Source organism: Mustela lutreola, chromosome 9 (genome assembly GCF_030435805.1).
Source record: "Mustela lutreola isolate mMusLut2 chromosome 9, mMusLut2.pri, whole genome shotgun sequence".
NCBI classification, from domain to species: Eukaryota; Metazoa; Chordata; class Mammalia; order Carnivora; family Mustelidae; genus Mustela; species Mustela lutreola.
Window position 1 is genome coordinate 61458754 of NC_081298.1, and position 20819 is coordinate 61479572.

The following is a 20819-nucleotide window of genomic DNA, read 5'->3' on the forward strand; positions in this document are numbered from 1 at the left end:
AAAATCTTTAAAAAAAAAAAAAAAAAAAAAAAGAAAAAGGGATATAATACTACCTCATAACTTTTATGATGGTTTAATTATTTATATATTTAAATTTAATTAGCCAACTTCTAGTACCTCATTAGTTTCAGACGGTGTTCAATAATTTATCAGTTGCGTATAACACCCAGCCCAGTGCTCATCACATCATGTGCCCTCCTTAATGCCCATTCCCCCAGTTACCTTATTCCCTTCATTCTCCCCTCCAGCAACCCTCAGTTTGTTTCCTAGAATTAAGAGTCTGATGAAAGTTTAAAGCTAGTCTTCTATGTGTTGTTCAACACATTAGCTCTCTTTTATCTTCTTGCCATTTGGTCTTCCCAAAGGAGGGAATAGACATGGAAAGTTTACTTGTTTTGCAACATGGAGATTTCTACCATGGTAGAAATGTCAAGATAGGGTGAGGAATACAGCCTGAATCCATCCACCACATAACATCATGAAGAATCCAATAAGTTAGCAGTTGGCAGCTCTCCCTGGGACCAAGTGGATAGAACCTTAACTTTTCTGAACCTGATTTTCACAGTCTCGGCGGGGGGGGGGGGGGGGGAGCAAAAACAAAAACAAAAACAAAAGCCTAGCACTGGCTTATTCTACTTTAGAATGCTGCTTAGTACCACTAATGCAGAAACATACTGAAAATTAAAGCATTACCAAAAGATAAGAAACCGTTATTGATATATCTTTAGGAATTATTACATTGTCCCTAATGCAGAATGATCAGAACATATATCTGGAAATATAAACTCAATTGTTCTCGCTTATTCATATATGTGAATCATTTCTTTTTAAGATTTTAATTATTTATTTGAAAGACAGAAAATGAGAGAGGGGTTGAACAAAAGAGAGAGAGAGAGAGAGAGAGAGAAGCAGATGCCCCACTGAGCAAGGAGACTGATGCGGGGCTGAATCCCAGGATCCTGGGATCATGACCTGAGCTGAAGGCAGACACTTAACAAAATGAGCCTCCCAGGCACCCTGTATTGAAATATTTTGGATTGTTCCCACAATACTCTGTAACCTAGCTTTCCTAACCACTTTTTGTTTGCCAACTTGTTTGTTTTTGTCCTTTTCCTTCTCAACATGCATGCTCTGCTGTGGCCAATTCTCATTCATCCACATATCAGATACCTGAGGGGATGGTGATTGCATGAGGCCCAGGCATTTCCCTGGCCAGGTGTGGCCTCCCCTTTCCCCCAGCAGAAGACACTTCCTAATTTGGTCTTTGATGACCACAAAAGAGCTAATTGGACTTCCTTTCTTCTGGACTTAATTATGTTTTAAAAGTAGAGTAAGGGAAGGCATCCAGACAAAAATTCCATTTATTTTAGTGATAGAGCAAGCTAGAAACAGAGAGGGAAAAGTGATTTCTATTAAGTGTGGCCTACCTCACCAGAAACAGGCCAATCAACCATGCAATTTTTATTTATGTTTCCTTTTCATTTCCTGAGGGCAAATATACATTCTACCCCCTTGATGATGCCAAGTAGTGAGTAGCCATAAATCACCAGTGACATGCTGGAACTGGGCTTTTTAGGGGGCCAGAAGAATGACTGGAAGCTTATTTTCAGCACTGTCCACAAAATCAGATCACTACTGAGACAAATGTAGACAAAAAGGAGGACATCTTTGTCAGAAAATATCTCAACGGACATTGTGAGAATGAATAGGAAGAATACCAATTTGCGGTATCAGAGATCACTTGATTGGATCAGATAGCAACCGGGCCAGTTTCAGTTTTCTAGATATTTCTTCTGTGTATAGAACTAAGGCCAAAAATTTATGAGAGTATTTAAAAGTAAACATAATATAATTTAAACATCTTAGTTATTTTTCTCCACTATTTGAGAGGCAGTCTAATATTTTTGCAAGGTGTGAATTGTGAAATGTTAACTTTTGCATTTATCAGTTGTCTGACCTGGAGTAAAAATTCAGTTTCACGAAATCTCAGTTTCCTCCCTGGAAATGAGATTAAGAATGTCCACCTCATTATTATGGAAGACTGGTGTGGAGAATAAATTAAAAAATTGAGCACATACTATTTGGCTCTTTAGAAAATATCAGATCCATAATAGTTCTTCATTCTTCTGGTTGGGATTTTACATATTTATTTTGAAGATGTAGCTCTCATAAAAAATTTAAGATCCTTAACATTTGAGAAGAGTATGTCATTAGCATTCATTTTTTTTGGAATTGCCATTAGAGGTGAAACACGTTATTTTGATTGTTTTCAACCATTTATGTAGCTTCTTTAAGCAAATGATTTCGATAATTTATAGTTCATTCAAAAATCAACAGAAACATCACAAAATAGTAACAAAAACACTATATAAGAGCATACACACTAAAAGGCAAAGACATTTTAATACCTTCTGTGAAACTCTGACCTAAGAAATGGCCATATAACATCCTGACATCCATCAGATTTAAAATCATACACACACATAAAACATACACATATCTCTCCTAGCTATGATATATACAGAGACACAAAACTAATTAGGATGTACATTCACAGCTATCATTGGTTCTTGTAGAAATAGTTTAAGTGGCCAAGCATGATAACACTTATTGAACTGTAACTCTGTGAACAAAGATTGCTAATGGTTCAATCCTAATACTGGTAATTTGTGTCTTTCCTATTTTTTTTTTTTTTTTTGGTCAGTCTTGCCAGAAGTTTGTCAATTTTATTGATCATTTCAAAAAACAAGCTATTCCTTGTGCTTCTTCTACTTATTTTTTCCTAGAATCTCTATTTGCTGAGGTTTTTGTTGTTGTTTTTCCATTTTTTGAGCATATTCAGAATGTTTGCTTTTGCATTTTTTATTATAGCTACCTTAATATTTTAAAATATAATGATAGCATTTCTGTCATCTCTCAATATTGGTACATATTGATTCTTTTGTTTCATTCAGTTTGAGATCCTTTGGGTTCCTGTTATGATAAAGAATTTTATAAGTAAAACCTGGATATTTTCATTCTGTTATGCGACTCTGTACCTTATTTAAACTTCTGTTTAGATAATTTTGTTAACATCACTCTAGCAAGGGAGGATGGGAAACTGCCTTATTTCTTCCAGGTGGAAGTAGAAGTCCAGGTTCCTCTACTTGACATCTGTTGACTCCTGAGTTAGGGAAATACTTTATAATTGTAGGAGGGAGTTGGGATTTGGGGACCACTACTGAGCTCTAGTGGTATGATAATGGCTGTTGCCTTGTAACTGTTGGATAATGAATGGAAAAGTATTAACTCTTTAATAGTTGACCTCTGACAATACCCCTCCTGAGGAGAGGAGAAGAGTTTCCTAATGCTGGCTGAGGGTGGAAATTCAGGCATTTCGTGTGGTCTCTGCTATCACCATGGGAACAGAGAAAGACCTCATTACTAGAGGAGATGAAAGTCTTGGTTCTCTATGTGGTCTCCTATAACACCACCCCTCATGGGAGATTCAGGCACTTAACAGTAACCTCATGAGGCTAGAAGTCCAGGATCGCCATTTGGGTTTTGCCGGCATGGGTGGGGACCCGGCCACAGTCTTCTCTGTGACATTTGTCTGGTATAGACTAGTTATTTACTTGTCTTCCTACTCTTCCCCTTTCCTGGCCCTTTGGTTCAAGAGAGAGTTGGCTTTTGTTGGGACATTTTTGTCCTTGGCTTATTGACATTTCAGGGTTATTGGCATCTTTAGCTCCTGTCTGGGATGTTTGTTGCAAAAAGAAAATCCAGAGACCTTAACTACCAAGTGTTTCCTCTGGTCCTGAGGTCCTGAGGTCACTAGCAGTCTGTCTTGTTCTTTCTGTCTTTCAGTGTCTACTTATGTTTGTTTGACAAATCATGCCCAGGGCTTTAACTGTGCATGGACATATCTCTGTTCCATCAGAAGTCAAAGTTGAGACAGATATATTTAAACAAGAAATTTGACTCCTTCCATTAGAAGGCATATATTTATTTAAGGAGACATAGTGTGTACATTTTTAACATCATTGAAGTCCACTGGAATCACGCAGTATACACTCACTGTGTCTGGTAATGTTTCACCAAAGTTTCTTCTGAGTTATTGCATGTAGCAGAAAGATGGTCCACTTTCATTGCTATATAGCATTTTATTGTATGAAATCATCACAATTTATTGATCCATTCTATTGTTGAACATTTGGGTTGCCTCTATTTTTAACTATTATAGAATAATGTTGGTAGGTCATATTTCTGCATTTTTTCCTTGTGAATATTTGCATATTAGGTACATATCTGGATTGGAATTGCTGGTCAAAACATAGAGTATTAATGTTAAGCTTTAATACATATTGCCAAATAGTTTCCCTTAGTGATTGCGCCAATTTATTGTCTTACAAGTAATATTTGGGAATTCTGGTTGTTCTTCATTTTTGTGACCACATGATACTGCTGGTTCTTTTCATTTCAACCATTCTGCTGATATTCTTATAATTCAATCGACATTCATCTGGTGTTTAAATAAGGTAACCATCCTTTATTATATCATAAGAAAACAAACTAAACAAAAATCAAAAGCTACATGAAGACACTGAGGCCCCTTCCTTCAGTAGAAGTATTAATAAACATGCCCATTGAATGAAATCTAATGCCCCCCACTTTGTGGACATTTTAGGCTTATTGAGTTATGAATTACTATAAGTTTCCTTTTGAGACCTTAGAGCAGATGGGTTTCTCTTATTTAAAGAAGTGAGGGCAGGGGCGCCTGGGTGGCTCAGTGGTTTGGGCTGCTGCCTTCGGCTCCGGTCATGATCTCAGGGTCCTGGGATCGAGCCCCGCATCGGGCTCCCTGCTCCGCAGGAAGCCTGCTTCCCTCTCTCTCTCTCTCTCTCTCTGCCTGCCTCTCTGCCTACTTGTGATCTCTGTCAAATAAATAAATAAAATAAAATTAAAAAAGAAGTGAGGGCAGAGGATAAAGTCTCCCCTATAAGAATTTCTGATGTCAATTCAGCAGGAGAGAGATTGAAACTGAAGTTGGAAAGTAAGATACAGGCAGTTAGTCAAGTTGGCTCTCTTACTCCCCTTCCTAGATCTGGACTTAACAGAATCTACTCATACTTGAGAATCTGCATGAAGAATTTCCCCCAGCCAGATAGAAATAGGCAAAGACCTTGACAAGGAACCAAAATGAAAAGTAGATTATTTTGTATTCATTGATTCAAAAAATATCTATTGTGCTCCTACTAGAACAGGTACTGGTCCAGTACCTGTGTGAACTTTACCTTTTGTTTATTTTGCTTTTGTTTCCTGTATGCTTTTAAGTATATTCATAATTAAATCTTCCAGCCTGGTCTTGTTTAATCCATAGAAAATAAGAAAAAGTAAAGATCATTCATAAGCTAGGGCCATTTCCTTTAAGATTATCAGGGTGCCTCAAGACGTACTGGTTGGCTTTCACTCACACTCAGCAAGTGGAAAAACATCTTTGTGTATCAGCTGATTCAACTCTCCTTCACGAAATGCTCTTCTCTCTACATTAAAAGCTATGGGTTGTCTGGGGTTTTTGTACTGTTTTTTTCTGTTTGATTGTTTGTTTGTTTTCAGGGAGATGACAAGTTTTCATCAGTTTTTATGGTACTTAGATGGTCCACTTAAGGGAATCAGTGTCAGGAACATAAAACTTAGGATGATAACCAGAGATTTTTCAAAGTATTAAGACAAAGGGACATTTGTTTGTTTCGAATGCGAAACTAAAATTCAAAGTTTAAGGAAAAGACTTTGGACTTGGGACACAGATTTTGGTATATTTGAAATATATGCAGTATTTGTGTGTGTGTATGAGTATGTGTGTACACATGCATTCATTTTTTTATCACACCTGTACATTTTTTCTAGGGGAAAGAGATTTCATTCGATTCTTAAAGGGATTTATGGTACTAAGGCAATGCAAATAACTGGAGAGAGGACAAAGACTGGGAATAATGGCGGTTGCTAGTGACCAAAACTTTAGAATAATGAGCTGTACTTTGATGGCAAACCATATACAGTTGGGGTATGTGTTCTCCTAAACTCTTCATTATTCTTGAATGTATTTACTCATTTCCTTTTGGCCTAATAGTTACTTAGAGGAACAATTTTTAAGTTATTTTCTGTGTACTTCGGGCACTTGTTACTTTTTTTAATACTAACCTGTTGTAATACATTCTGATCAGAAGTTGTAGCCTGAAAAATTTTTAGTCTGGGATACTTTGGAAGACCTTTTTTCATCCATTGTAAGATTAATTTTTAATGAAAGTGTGAAGAGAAGCAGTGTTCTCCACATGATACAAATGTATTACTCCTCCCTTATTTATTACCTTATTCCAATCTTCTGTGTCCTTATTTTTTGTCGTCAATCTGCCAAAGCCTGAGAGGAATATGTTGAAGTTTTATATTAACATTGGATTTATGTCAGCTTACTGTTTTGTATATTTGATGTAACTGGTTGCTTTGTCTTCCTTGCTTGACTTCCTTCTGGGAGTTCCCTCCTCCTTTCAGTTGGATGGTTAATTAGAACTCCTTCCTCACATAACCCCTTCTTCTTTTTTTTTTTTTAAGATTTTATTTATTTATTTGACAGAGAGAGATCACAAGCAGGCAGAGAGGCAGGCAGAGAGAGAGGCGGAAGCAGGCTCCCTGCTGAGCAGAGAGCCCGAAGCGGGGCTCGATCCCAGGACCCTGAGATCATGACCTGAGCAGAAGGCAGCGGCTTAACCCACTGAGCCACCCAGGCGCCCCGAATTACCTTATTCTAAGAGATATAATTAAAAATAGTCAATAACTAGGCAGCACATGAGCTGAACTTCGGAAATAGGCCACCAACCAAGGAGATAGCCATAAGTAACCAATAAAGTCTGACTAGTGCGTACTACCTGACTGCCAACCCAACTCTTCACCATAGTCTATAGGAGATTGCTCAATCTTTGTCCAGTGCAGGACCATGCAACTCAGTGCCATTTTGAAAGGCTGGTCTTAATGCTTTCTTTCTTTGTGAGATAGTGAGATACAGAGGCCTTATAAGAGGGAAACGACCTGGGACCATCTTTTCCATCACATGGACAGGAGTGAGCAGAATGAAATAAGGCAAGGAGAAATGAGATAAAGAAGGAAGAAGGAAAGCACATAGGCTTAAGACCCAGGGACAGAATGAGAATAAAGCAGACTACCTGTGATATTATTTGAGTACTTGGATCTATCTATGCCTGATGGCTGTTGTCCACAAATATTTAAGTCATGAGTCAACAAGTTTTCTGCTAGCTTTAACTTTCTTGAATTTTATTTGTGTCACTTGAAATACAGGCCCTGCATAATTTAATTCAATCCTATCAGATATTTCAAATATACTGAGAATATAGAAAAATAATTAAATGCTCATGTACCCATGACCAATGCAATACAAATATACATATTTAATGGATAATTATTATGGTCACAATTACTTTAAGTGTCTTCTCTACTTATCCCCCACATTTCTTGAAGGAACCTATTCCAAGGATGGCATTCATCAATGTTGTGCAGATTTTATACTTTAATACAAATGTTGTAGTCCATATATATAAATAATGTATTACTGCCTTTAAGGTTCACATAATTAGTTTTTTAAAGTTTTTATTTATTTGTCACAGAGAAAGAACACAAGTAGGAGCAGTGTCTCCTGGAGGGAGAAGCAGGCTTCCTGCTTAGCAGGGAGCTTGATCCAGGACTCCAGGATCATGACCTGAGATGAAAGCAGACTGAGTCACCCAGACATCTGAAGGTTCACATAATTCTTTGGAAGAACTTCTCATTCTGAAGGGCTTTTTTTCTCTTAATATCATATCTTCCAGATTTATACATGTTTTATTTAGATAATCTACTCATTGTGACTCATCCTTTGCATTATGTCTTTTTATGAATAGACAGTGATCTATTTTCCCTCTTGGGTTTTTTTTTTTTTTAAATTTTCCATTTCTTTTTTATTATATACAATGTTGCAATAAAAATTCTTTGGCCTTTTTGAAAATTTATTTAGGATGAGTACTTCAAAGGGGAATTGCTGAGTTGTATGCTATGTTCATTTTCATTTTCTTTCTTTCTTTTTGCTTTTTGTTTCTTAAGATTATTTGAGAAAGAGAGAGAGAGAAAGAGAGAGAACAAGAGCAGGGGTAGGGGAGGGGCAGAGGGAGAGGAAGAAGGAGACTCCCTGCTGAGCAGGTAACCCAGTGAGGGCCTCCAATCCAGAAACCCGAGATCACGCCCTGAACAGGAGGCATATGCCTAAACTAACGTGCCCTGAGCCACCCAAATCCTCCTCATTTTTAATTTAATTACATATTGCCAGTAGTTGTTAATCCCACTGTGTATGAAAGTAGCAAAGAAAATTTTCCCTAATTCTTCTTAGAAGTTTTGGAGTTATCTTTATTCATCTAGCTCATTAATCACCATGAACTTAACTTTGCAAATGGTAGAAAGAAAGGAAGTAATAAGTGGAGTTATTAGACCTGGTACAGAATTGAGGACCTAGAAATAGCACAACAGCTGTTGAACCTGGACAGATTTCAGCTTCATTAGTAAATATGAGAATGTCCATCTTGACTAAAACAAGTACAATTTTTCTTTTAATATTTTTAAGTTCTCTACAACATTTAGAAGTTATAATTCCAAAGTTGGTAATTTGGCCTCTTAATTTTCTTGAACTTCCGTGGTTTTTCTCTCCATTTTGTCAATTTCCATTTTTATCAATATTGTAACTTGCACTTATTTTTAGATTTATCTTTTTATTCTTTTCTCTTTTTAGCTTTCCGATTTAACTGCCAAGCTCACAGATTTGGGTATTTCTTGTTTTCTTGTATATGTGTTTAATGCTGCAACTTTACCAATAATTACAGATTTTTTTGCATTCTATGTATTCTGATAGACAATGTTTTCTTTGCTATTCAGTTGTAAATAGTTCACAGTTTCCATTATATATATCATCAGCAGACCTTTTTTTCTTTTTAACATTTTATTTACTTATTTATCAGAAAGAGAGAGAGAGAGAAAACACAAGCAGGGGGAGGGAGTGCAGGCAGAGGAAGAACAGGTTTGCAACTGAGCAGGGAGCCAGAGGTGGAGCTGATCCCACGATCCTGTGATCATGACCTGAGCTAAAGGCAGACACTTAATCGCTTAACTGAATGAGCCACCCAGGCTTCCCAAATCAGCAAATCCTTTTGATATTTCTGATGGCATACTTTTTCTCTTCTATGATATGTAGATTCTTTTTGTCCTTGATCAAGATAGTTTTTGGTACATGTTTATATATACTTGAAGCAGATATCTATTGTGGTGTAATTGTAGGTTGCAATTATTCACTAGATTGTTAATTTTTAGATTCAAATTCTTAGATATCATACTCATCATTATTAATAATTTGGTTCATGTATTCTGTGAGTTTCTGTTATAAGGGTTGCATTTTGTTTGTTGGAAGTGCTACATTGTCATTCTTTTAGCTAGCATTTCTTTTCTTTTTTTTTTTTTAAGATTTTATTTATTTATTTGACAGAGAGAGAGAGAGATCACAAGTAGGCAGAGAGACAGGTAGAGTCTGAGGAGGGGAAGCAGGCTCCCTGCTGAGCAGAGAAGGGGGGGGTTGATCCCAGAACCCTGAGATCATGACCTGAGCTGAAGGCAGAGGCTTAACCCACTGAGCCACACAGGTGCCCCATTAGCTAACATTTCTGATATTTACAAGATATTTTGTAATAGGTTTTCTGGTTCATTATTGTTATATTCTCTTAAAAAACAGTTTCTTTTTAATTATGTTATATCTCTCTATATCTATAGTAACTCTTTCCTTTAATAGGTATTTGACCTCATATTAATAAATCTTTCCTATATTTTTGTGGGGATTCTGCATTTTACCTATCTTAAACTTTTTTTGTTATTATATTTCAGAGATGTTTTTTGAATATTTTACATGAAAGTTTGTTAGATTTATAAATGCCAGTTTAAAAATAATTTGCATTTTACATTTATTATAATTTTAAATCTACCTGTATCTGAGCTTATTTCAACAATTTACGCTTGTTCTATTTGCCATAATTTTGATTGCATGTCTCTGTATTCTTCTCTTCATTTCTTCATTTTTTGGTGTTGAATTTACTTAATTATCCTTAGTTTTCTCTTGTTACTTTTCTTCTTCTAATTCAGAAATTATAGTCCATCTTTCAGTGGACACACTTATATTATAACATATGTCTTTATTTAATAAATTCTGCTCTGTTGAAAATATTTAGAATTATTCAACTTTGATATACTAACCTATTTTTTTTTTTTTTTCAGCAAGAAAACACAAACTTCATTAAATCCATGTAGAAAAGTCACAAACATTTTCAAAAGAGAAAATACAAATGGAATATAAAACATATACAAACTAATTTCTTTAATAACCAAAAAAATGCATGTTAAAATGAGATGATTTTGCTTACCTATTTTTAACTTATATGTGTATTGGCATTCAATCAAAGTTGGCATTATTGTTTATTTGTATATATACATATGTCATAAAAGGTGAATGTTTTTAAATGGTAATACTTATAGTTGTTTCCTGAAAATCTTTGTTTTTCTTGATCTATATAGTAATTTAGCTAGGTATAGAATACTGAACTGACAGTTATTTTCACTTTATGTTTTGAAAAATATTATCTCCTTCACTTAGTGCAAACTATTATTGCTAATTTAATGTCTTATATCATTTTATTACTGCAAGTTGTTTCTTGACTTTGTGGGTATCCTTAGTATTTATTCTCCTTAACATAAGTTTGCCTAGAAGTGGATTTATTTTTGTTTTCCTGTCTTAGGGATTAGTGGCTTATTTCAAAATAAAGATTAAATCTTCCCTCATTTATAGTTTTTAGCTGTTGCATATTCTAATATTTCTCCATCTCTCCTATTTTTACTTACATAAATTCACTATGCAAATGTTTGAACTCTTTTTTCTACATCTTAAATACTCTGTTTTCTTTTCTGTTTGTTTAATTTCCATAATTTTTCCAAATTTGTCTTCAAATTTACTCACTGATTTTTCAGCTGTGTTTAGTTTCTTTTTTAACTAATATGTTATGTTTTAAAATTCAGCTTTTACCACAAAATTTGATATTCTGTATTTTTTATTTTATTTCTGATCATTAAAATTACTGATTTTATAGTCTCTTTCAGAATGTTTGATTTTTCTAAATAACTTTGTCATCCCTGGTAACTGTCAAAATTGGTAATTATTTCCTCATGCAGTTTTTTAGCTTTTCTTTCTTCTTTCTTTTTTTCTTTCTTTCTTTCTCTCTCTCTTTTTCTCTCTCTTTCTTTCAATTTTAGGCCTTTCTCTAGTATGTATTCTTATTCCCCTTGCCGCTCTAGCATCCCATAAATACTGGACCACAAAGAGATTTTTCATTTTGCTTCTTTTTGTGTTAAAACCTGAGAATAATGATTGTGCCTATTTTTATTCTAATGAAATACCTAATGAAAAATACCTGGTATCCTTGCATATAGTAGGACTTCAAAATATATGTGCAGTAGATTGCCATGAAAATTTAACACTGTCACCCATAGTCTTCCTAAAGCTGACAATTTCTCTCACTGAGTTAATGATATCAACTTGAGTGGACATGATTGGTTGATATTATTGAAGCAGACACCAGGAAAACTCCATTTTCAATTTTGGCCCCTGAGGAGGGCATTCTATTCAGTTGGCCCCTCCACCTCCAAAAGAAAGTTCAATCCTTCACTGAACAAAAGCTATACTTCAACTATGGAATTGAGGTAGTAACATTAAACTCTCCATTTTTTTAAGAAAGAATTTTGCAGGAAAAATTTTTTAAAAATTATGAGGAAGTAGGGTATCTAGATTTTCAACACAGACATTTGGTTTTCCAAAGTTTGATTGCACTGTATGTAAATTACATAATGTCTGGACTTATAGATAATTCTTAATATATATGATAGCATTTTACTATACATGGCAGCAGAGATTTTTTTGTTTATTTGTTTGTTTTTTCTCTTTCCTTTTTTTTTTTTTTTTTTTTGAGGGAGTTTATACCCTCTAAACCCTATAATAAATTGGGTTTTAAAAGAAAATTCAGAAATAAGTCAATAATGTTTAGATTAAGTTGAAGTGCTATTTTTCATTTTGCTCATGACTAGGAGGAAAATATCCTGGTATCTTCCCTAACATAGTGTACCTTGAACATCCTGAAGGTGACAATGAAAATTGCATAAAGTTTACTTGTGTTTAGCTCACAGAAGACCAACAGAGAAAGGAGATTCTACCAATTCTTTTTGTACTTCCTCCATGCCAGCAAAAGCCTTAAAATGTTTATTTTTCAATGTGGTAAACAACTAATAAGCATGTATTTATTTCTGTTTATTGCATGTATTTGTTGTTGCTTACAGAGTTAAAACGTCTGGCTACATTCAGACTATCAGTACACTCAACTGTTTGTTGGTCCCTTGAAGATATTATGAGGTAAGAAGATGCATCTCTGATTCCTTAGTCAACCTCCTGAGACCCCCCTGCTACCTCTACTGCTTGACCTTGAAGCCAGCTACATGTGAGAATCTTCTGTGGACCTTAAAATATGCAGATGTGCGGGTCCCATCTTAAGAGGTTCTTATTTAGTGGGTATAGAATGACTCTATCAGACATCTGCAAACTTCTATTTCCTTCTTTCACTTTTCTAGTGCATGTGACACTTGAAATTATGTTACCATTCAAAGCCAAATTCTAATCTCATCTTCCAAAACTATTAACCAACTGTTTTTCCTCCCACCTTTTTCCCCCCCTCTTTCCTTGGTTTTGTCTTTTTCCCTTTAGAATATTCATAATTGGGAACAAAACCAAGATTAATTTACTGAATAAGTGTTAAATTAGAATACACTATGTGCCAGGTACTATGATAAAGCCTTATTTTACTATAATAAAGAGAACATACATGGATCCTGATCTGAGGAAGTTCACACAAATAAATATCTAATTACAAATTCCAACCACTCATAAGAAGGAAAAGCTCATTGCACTGCAGATCAATTTATTAAAACAGAAAAAGTAGAGAAAGATTCCCACGCACAGTTAACACTTTTATGGAGATCTTTAGGCCAAAACTGCAATTGTCCAGGCAGAGCAGGGAGTAGGGGGAGGCATTCCAGGGAGAGGAGGAATTGAGATAGAAAAGAACTTAACTTAATGAAGGCAATGAAAGAAAAGTGGTAAGATAAAAATAAGGGATGAGAAGGACACCACAGATCTGGAGGAGACAAAGATCGGGTAATGGACAATTTTGGATATTACCTTATGTGCAGTGGGAAGTCACTTAATCATTTTAATGAAGTATTACTACAATAAGATTTGGGTTGGAAATGGACCCCTCTGATGGCTGTAATGAGAAAGGATTAGCAGTTAGCAAAGAAGGAAGGGGAAGAAAGCAGTTAGGCTTGAATGGAAAGGGGGCTTAATGGAAAATGTGATTTTGTCCTGCTTTCAGAGAACTCACAATATAACAGAAGGAAACTATCTTGGAAAAGCTAATTTTAGGCACCTGGGTGGCTCACATGGTTAAGTGTCCAATTCATGACTTCGGCTTAGCTCATGATCTCAGGGTCCTGAGATGCAGTCCTGTGGCCAGCTCTATCCTGAGTGAAGAGTCTGTGTGAGAGTCTCTCTCCATCTCCTTCTTCCCTCCCCTTTGCTTGCACATACATACACATACACTCAAATAAATAAATAGGAAAAAAAAAAAAAAAGTTTTGGAAAGCTAATCCAAACCTAATGTAGTACCAGTGGGGAAAGCTCTGACAAATGATGGTAAGTTGGAGAGTCTGAGTATTAGAAACAGAGCATGCAAATTGTAAGAGACACCAAGGAAATTCCAAGATCAGGGAGACACTGACAGTTTCATACTCAACATCTGACACTGAAGGTTTGTGACCATAATTGATCATGGACTCCTTCCTTGATAAAAATTTACTGAGTGTCTACTGTGTGCTAAGAAATGACCAAGTAATTAATATATTTATTTTTTTTAATTCCACAGAGGTCATTTTACTTCAAATGGCACTCTCAATTTCCACTTTACAGATGTCCTAAAAGAGACACCACTCCTCCATTTTTAACTCTCTTTCCTCCTTGCGCATAACAACAATTCCCTCATTTGTCACAACAACTTCTATGCAACCAGTGTACTAAACAGTGTCTCTCTGTAGGATCAGTGCCCATGTGAAAGAGTCAAGGCAAACACAGGAGAAGGAAGGTTCTAAGTGGAGCCCATTTCAGAGGTAGAAGTGAAATAATAGTTTCATCATTTTTTATTTTTAATCTTAATATTACAGAATTTGCAACTTCTTTCCTATACACAAAAGGAATAAATCACATTTACGTAAACTCATAATCACCTTTTCAAATGAAAATTATTAGATGCTTGGGATTTGTGAAGGCATGGCAAAGGGAAAAATATTTCAACATCAGATATTAAAAATGGCTGACATTAGTAATGGACAAGAGTGCTAAGGAATTAAGGAACACTGAAACCTTCCTCAGTGACTCCTAGACTGTGGCCCAGGGACAATAGCTGGCTTCTCAAGGCATAAATAATTATAAATGACTATAGTTTTGTATGAAGCCCCTCACACTAAAACCTGTTACAACACAAATGCTTATTATCTAAATCAGTGAAGGGGCACACGGGTGGCTCAGTCAGAAGCATCTGACTTCAGCTCAGGTCATCATCTCATGGGCTTGGGATTGAGCCCCTTGTCAGGCTATGCGCAGAGCAGGGACTCTGCTTGTCCCTCTCCCTCTGCCCCTCCCCTGCTCATGTTCTCTTGCCCTCTTTCAGATAAATAAAAAAAATCTTAAAAAAGTAAACAGTGAAGGAATTATTACAGTAAAAATATATGGGAAGCCAATTCTGTTCCTTTAGTCAATTTAACAATTTTTCTTGTAATATGTTTTGTGGGTGGATGTTAGAGGTTGTAGCTTATTACAACCAGAAATCAAGGTATGAAAACCAACAGAAAAATACAAATTTCAAGTTATTGGAATAAACGACAGCCTCAAAAACCTATTATTTTTATAAGGGCCTTTTAGAAAAGAGAAATAATATCTAACAGTCTATACTTAAAATCTATTTCATTTTTACAAGTGTAGTTTAATTTTAATATTTTCCACCAGGCAACTATACCCAGATAAACGTTAAAGTCAGTTAACCTAAGTATTTTACTTTGATAAAGAAGATGCACTTACACTGTTATTTGAATGAGGGTCTCCTTAAGACGGCAAGCAACAGGGCACCTGGGTGGCTCAGTGGGTTGAGCCTCTGCCTTCGGCTCAGGTCATGATCCTAGCGTCCTGGGATTGAGCCCCAAATTGGGCTCTCTGCTCAGTGGGGAGCCTGCTTCACCCTTTCTCTCTGCCTGCTGCTCTGCCTACTTGTAATCTCTCTCTCTGTCAAATGAATAAATAAAATTAAAAAAAATTAAAATATTAAAAAAAAGACGGCAAGCAACAAATCCAGACTGTATTGTCAGCTTATACAACACTAGACCGAGAGGGATAAACTGCATTAGTTCTAAGTCCAGCTGACCTCTCCAGACATTTGCTGGCTTCTCTTCTCCAAATGAAAGATACTTATGTCATTTGCCTACAACTAAATACCTATCCTAAGCTATGAGAGCAAGCAGTATGACTGTAAATGCTTTTCTCCTAGAACTTTCTAGATTAGAATTGTAATTAAATTATGTCAATATACCAACTCAAAAAATGGATGGTAATTATCAAATCTTTTTTTTTAAGATTTTATTTATTTATTTGACAGAGATCACAAGTAGACAGAGAGGCAGGCAGAGGGAGAGAGAGAGGAAGAAGCAGGCTCCCTGCTAAACAGAGAGCCCGACGTGGGGCTCAATCCCAGGACCCTGAGATCATGACCTGAGCTGAAAGCAGAGGCTTAACCCACTGAGCCACCCAGGTGCCCTGGTAATTATCAAATCTTAAGAGTAAGTGTGAGACATAAGGTCAAAGCCAGTCATTAAGTAAGATCTGCTAGTTGTAGTTACATTTGGACGACTTGTTCTTCACACTGCCTTCACCAAATAACCTTCTTTCTCTATTTTTTTTTTAAAGATTTTATTTATTTATTTATTTATTTAGGGATTTCCTGCAAGAGGGGAGATGGAGGGAGAGGAGAAAGAAAGAGAAATCCCAGGCAAACTCCATGCCAAGTGCAAAGTCTGATGTGGGGCTTGATCTCATGACCCTGAGATCATGACCTGATGATGAGATGAAATGAACAGTAGAATGTTTAACCTACTGAACCACACAGACGCCCCACCTTCTTTCTCTATTTTAAAGATAGGTCATGTGATTGTAGCAATTCAATTTCATTATGACAATCAACTATCATGTGAAGAGGAAGAAATTAAAACTAGATGGCTAGTGCATTCTCCTTTCTTCCAGCAGCCTGCCCTCTAAATCACAAATTTCTCTCCCTAACATGCTCGTGTGAGTTTTCAGAAAATAGTAGACTATATCTCATACCCATTCCAATGTAATTGCTTTCAGGGAGAGGAGGACGGGGTTGGGAACTTAAGGCAAGGGAGATGAAAAACAAACTAGCTAAATGTTTTCAGACCTGAAAAAGATCTCATATAACTTGAGTCCTGGTTATTATCCAAAAAACTATTTAGTCTGCTCCCACATGGGCTGTTCAAAGTTATTTTGAAAGTAATTTTGAATAATTTTAGTTATTTGTAAAAAAGTCCTGACTTCTTTGAAATAAAGAATTCATGGAAAAGTGAATAAAAGAAAATCTGAATGCCCATAAATGCTTAATAAGACAAAATATTTCCAAATGGTATATCAAATTACTTTATAAGATGTCATTTATAACTAAAAAAATAATGTGGGTTTATCATTAATGGTTATTACTATTGACTAATTTAATAATCAAAGGAAGAAAATCTTTGGGACTACTTAAAATACCAACCAAATCAATATTAACAAAAAACAAAGTACTTTTGTTTATTTTATTAATAAAAATATGAACCACTAATCAAAACGGTTAAGGAAAAACAAGCATGACAAGTTTCAGCTGTAGTTACTTTTAGTTTTCAACTTTGCCTGTAATTTCTTTCTTAATATATTACACCCTTTGAATTTCTAAAACACAAATGAAAAATCCAGTCTTATGAAGGGTAAACAATCCATTATGAACACATTTAGACATAGACATTTTTCATGTAAAAACCAAACTGGATGTTTAAAATCAAATGCTTTAAGTTGATTGTCACTAGTGCACTGTTCCCTATAAAAGTGTGAGCATTGTTAGGAGGAGAGACACACACTACGTATGGGTGACCTTCACTACAGAGACACAAGTAGAAAATTGGAGAAAAGTAAGTGGTGGAAGTCAGGGAAATCTGACAATGTCTCCATGCTAATTAATCCTAAGCACATTTTCCTTAGAATCAACAAAGCATTAATCACTGCTTCTCACACTCACATGGAGATACTTGCATTTTTATGCACTTACAGGCAAAAGGATGGATTACTCTTTTATAAGGATGTCATATCATCCCCCTTGTGGCGGGTGGGGGGGACACTTCTTACAGAATTGGAAACTTCTTTGTCTTCAATTCTTTCTTAAGCCTTATGTGTTCCAACATGGCTTAATGATTCAGTGCATTCCATCTTTGCTATATCTCTCTTAATAAAATTTGGATATCTTAGCAAGTTAAGAAAAGAAGGCTCCGGCTATTCCCGGCTATTCCCCCTACACAATCATTTGTTAGTTGAGTGTGTTTTCCAGCTGTACTGTTAGTTCTTCACATTATAAGTTTTCCCATCATTTCTTTATATTTTCTCCATTTTGGATCACTATTTGGGAGATTGTGAGAAAAAAATGTAAATATCCTTGGAAGCAAGCAGTAGTTATAAATGAGAAAATGCAATGAAGGTAAAGAAGAGCATTGGTAACATATCAATACTAAACCATCACGCTAGGGAAAGAGAACACCTGTTTCATGTGAAGAATTAAAATTTTCAAATTTATATATGTATTATAAGTTTGTCATGTTTATTATTTCTGTAATCAGATCAAAAATTCTTATCTCTGGTTAGTGTGATTAAAGGAAAAACATTTTCTTCTTTATTCTTTTTCTTATTTTTTTCATAATGGCTTGTACAGTTTTAAATATGAAAAAATTAAAGATTTAACAAATATAAGAAAAGATCTGGATCAGCATTTTCAAGAAAGCAAGCAAGCGAGCAAGCTCAATGTCAAATGTTGATCAGTTGTATAAAGTTGGATTCAGCCCATAAATTCAACCCACTGACTGTTTTTTTAAGGAAAGTATTATTGGGGCACACACACACACACACAAGTCAAATTTACTAGCAAGAGAAAAGTCAAATACACAGTAAAATTGTGATGTTTTGAAAATGAACTTTTACAAATTGTGTTTATTTTTCTCCAAAATAATATCACAGATATGCAAATATCGCTGCAATGTCAGACTGGATACTAAGTGGAGAAACTCACTTGAGATCGGAAGCTAACGTCAAGGCCTATGGGGGGAAAAGTAAACAATAAAAGCATTCACTTAAAAAAAAGTCACAAAAAAGTGTTCATCTAAGGAACAGTTTGCCAGTCACTAAGTGGGATGATCCTAATTTCCACATCTATGCCAAGGCAAATAATTCAATTTCCCTGGGAAGTTTTGGTGATACTATTAACATTACTATTATGGATACATGGAAACCAAACTGAAGTTCTAGAAAGACATTTTAATTTCATGAATGTTGCACTTTTGTGTGTCAAGCAATGCACACATAGCACCTTTATATCACCAAGAATTATCCCCGAAGAGAAGCAGAAATAACATCATTAGTAATGAATTATAAACATTAGTGGCAGCATGCTAGAAGTGGCGGGCTTCTTTGCTAACCCTTAGCTGGGCTTCTTCAAATGTCCCTCAAGAGGAGTCAGGAGACTGTATTGTCATTGTAGATGAAAAGAGTGAGACTTGGTGATTAATTCTCCCCAGGAAGTGAAACTAGTAGTGAAGCAGGAACTAGACCCCACTTTCTCCTTCTCCCGCAGTGACTTCTTACCATGCACAATACTCAGTTTGTCCTAGAATATTAGATTTGGTTCGGTCTTCACTGGAAGTCAACATCAACCAGGCCCTGTTTTTTGTCTTGTCACATGAACTTACACAACAGGTTCTGATGCAAGAAAGGACATTAAGTTTGAGCTTGGAAACTTGCCCCATGTTGGGCTGGCCAGACAGTTAGGTGACCTCTTTATGAAAACAAAACAAAACAAAACAAAAAAACAAACAAACAAAAAACAAAACAAAACAAAACAAACAACAAAGCAAAACCAACAACAACAACAAAAACTAAACAATATCTCAAACCTTGTTCTTAAGATGACTTAAAATATAACACATAATCCTACTACCTTTCAGGTAGTTTGATGTACAGTTGAAGTAATCATGTGAAGGCTCTTTAATTTCCACTTCTCCCATGGACCATTCATTGCTTGTCTAATTGGGAAAGAAGGAGGACTTAGCATCACCCAGTAGATTATAATGTTTTAAGATCTGGGTTGCTGGGGAGCCTGGGTGGCTCAGTGGTTAGGGCTGCTGCCTTCTGCTCGGGTCATGATCTTAGGGTCCTGGGATCGAGCCCCGCATCGGGCTCCCTGCTCCGCAGGAAGCCTGCTTCCCTCTCTCTCTCTCTCTCTGCCTGCCTCTTTGCCTACTTGTGATCTCTGTCTGTCAAATAAATAAATAAAATCTTAAAAAAAAAATATCTGGGTTGCTGTTTAATGTGTTTTTGTTTCATCAGAGTGAAGAATCATCATACATTATCAAAAATATCTCCTTAATCAATGACAACATGAATGAATGATTACTAAAGGGATAGTCATTTAATAGAGGAGCATTTGTCACATATTTTCCTTTTCACTCATAAAAGAAGATAAAGCTAGCTGCTGAGTGCTCACTCCCTTAGGGAACTGTGTGGCAATATAAAGCAAAAATGACCTACCCAGGGTGAGTCCTGCCCGGGGTTTTGTTTTTGGACAGGCAAGAATGCAATGAGCTTCACTTTACAAAATAAATTCTCAGAGCATCACGAATAGAGTCAAAGACAGAGAATCCTAGAGCCAAAGTCACATGATTTAAGATCATTTACAGCTGCAGTCTGTAATGTCATAGGTAAAACAAGAACACCAACACCACCAGCCAAGCCTTCTTGGTGTTCCCCCTGAGGTCTCAGGACTGGTATTTTTTTTTTTAAAAGATCTTATATATTTATTTGAGAGAGAGCTAGAGAGAGTGAGCACAAGCAGGGGGAGGAGCAGAAGGAGAGGGAGAAGCAGACTCCCTTCTAAGCAGGGATCCCGATGCCAGGCTTGACCCCAGGGCCCCAAGATCATGACCTGAGCCAAAGACAGCTGCCCAACCTCCTGAGCCACCCAGGTGCCCCTAGTACTGGCTTTTCTACTTAATATTAGCAACATGGCTTCAAAAATAACTTCAAATGTATCGCTTCTCTTGCCACAATCCTTTTTTAAAAAATTTTGTTTGAATTCAATTCATCAGCATAGACTGCATCATTAGTTTCAGAGGTAGAGCTCAGTTATTCATCAGTTTATTGCCAATTCTTGACAAGGTAGTTAAAAAGTCATATTCTGCATTTATTTAAAAGTGGCATTTGATTCACACTGATCAATATTTGATTTTATGACATGTAAGCAGAAATATTTAAACAT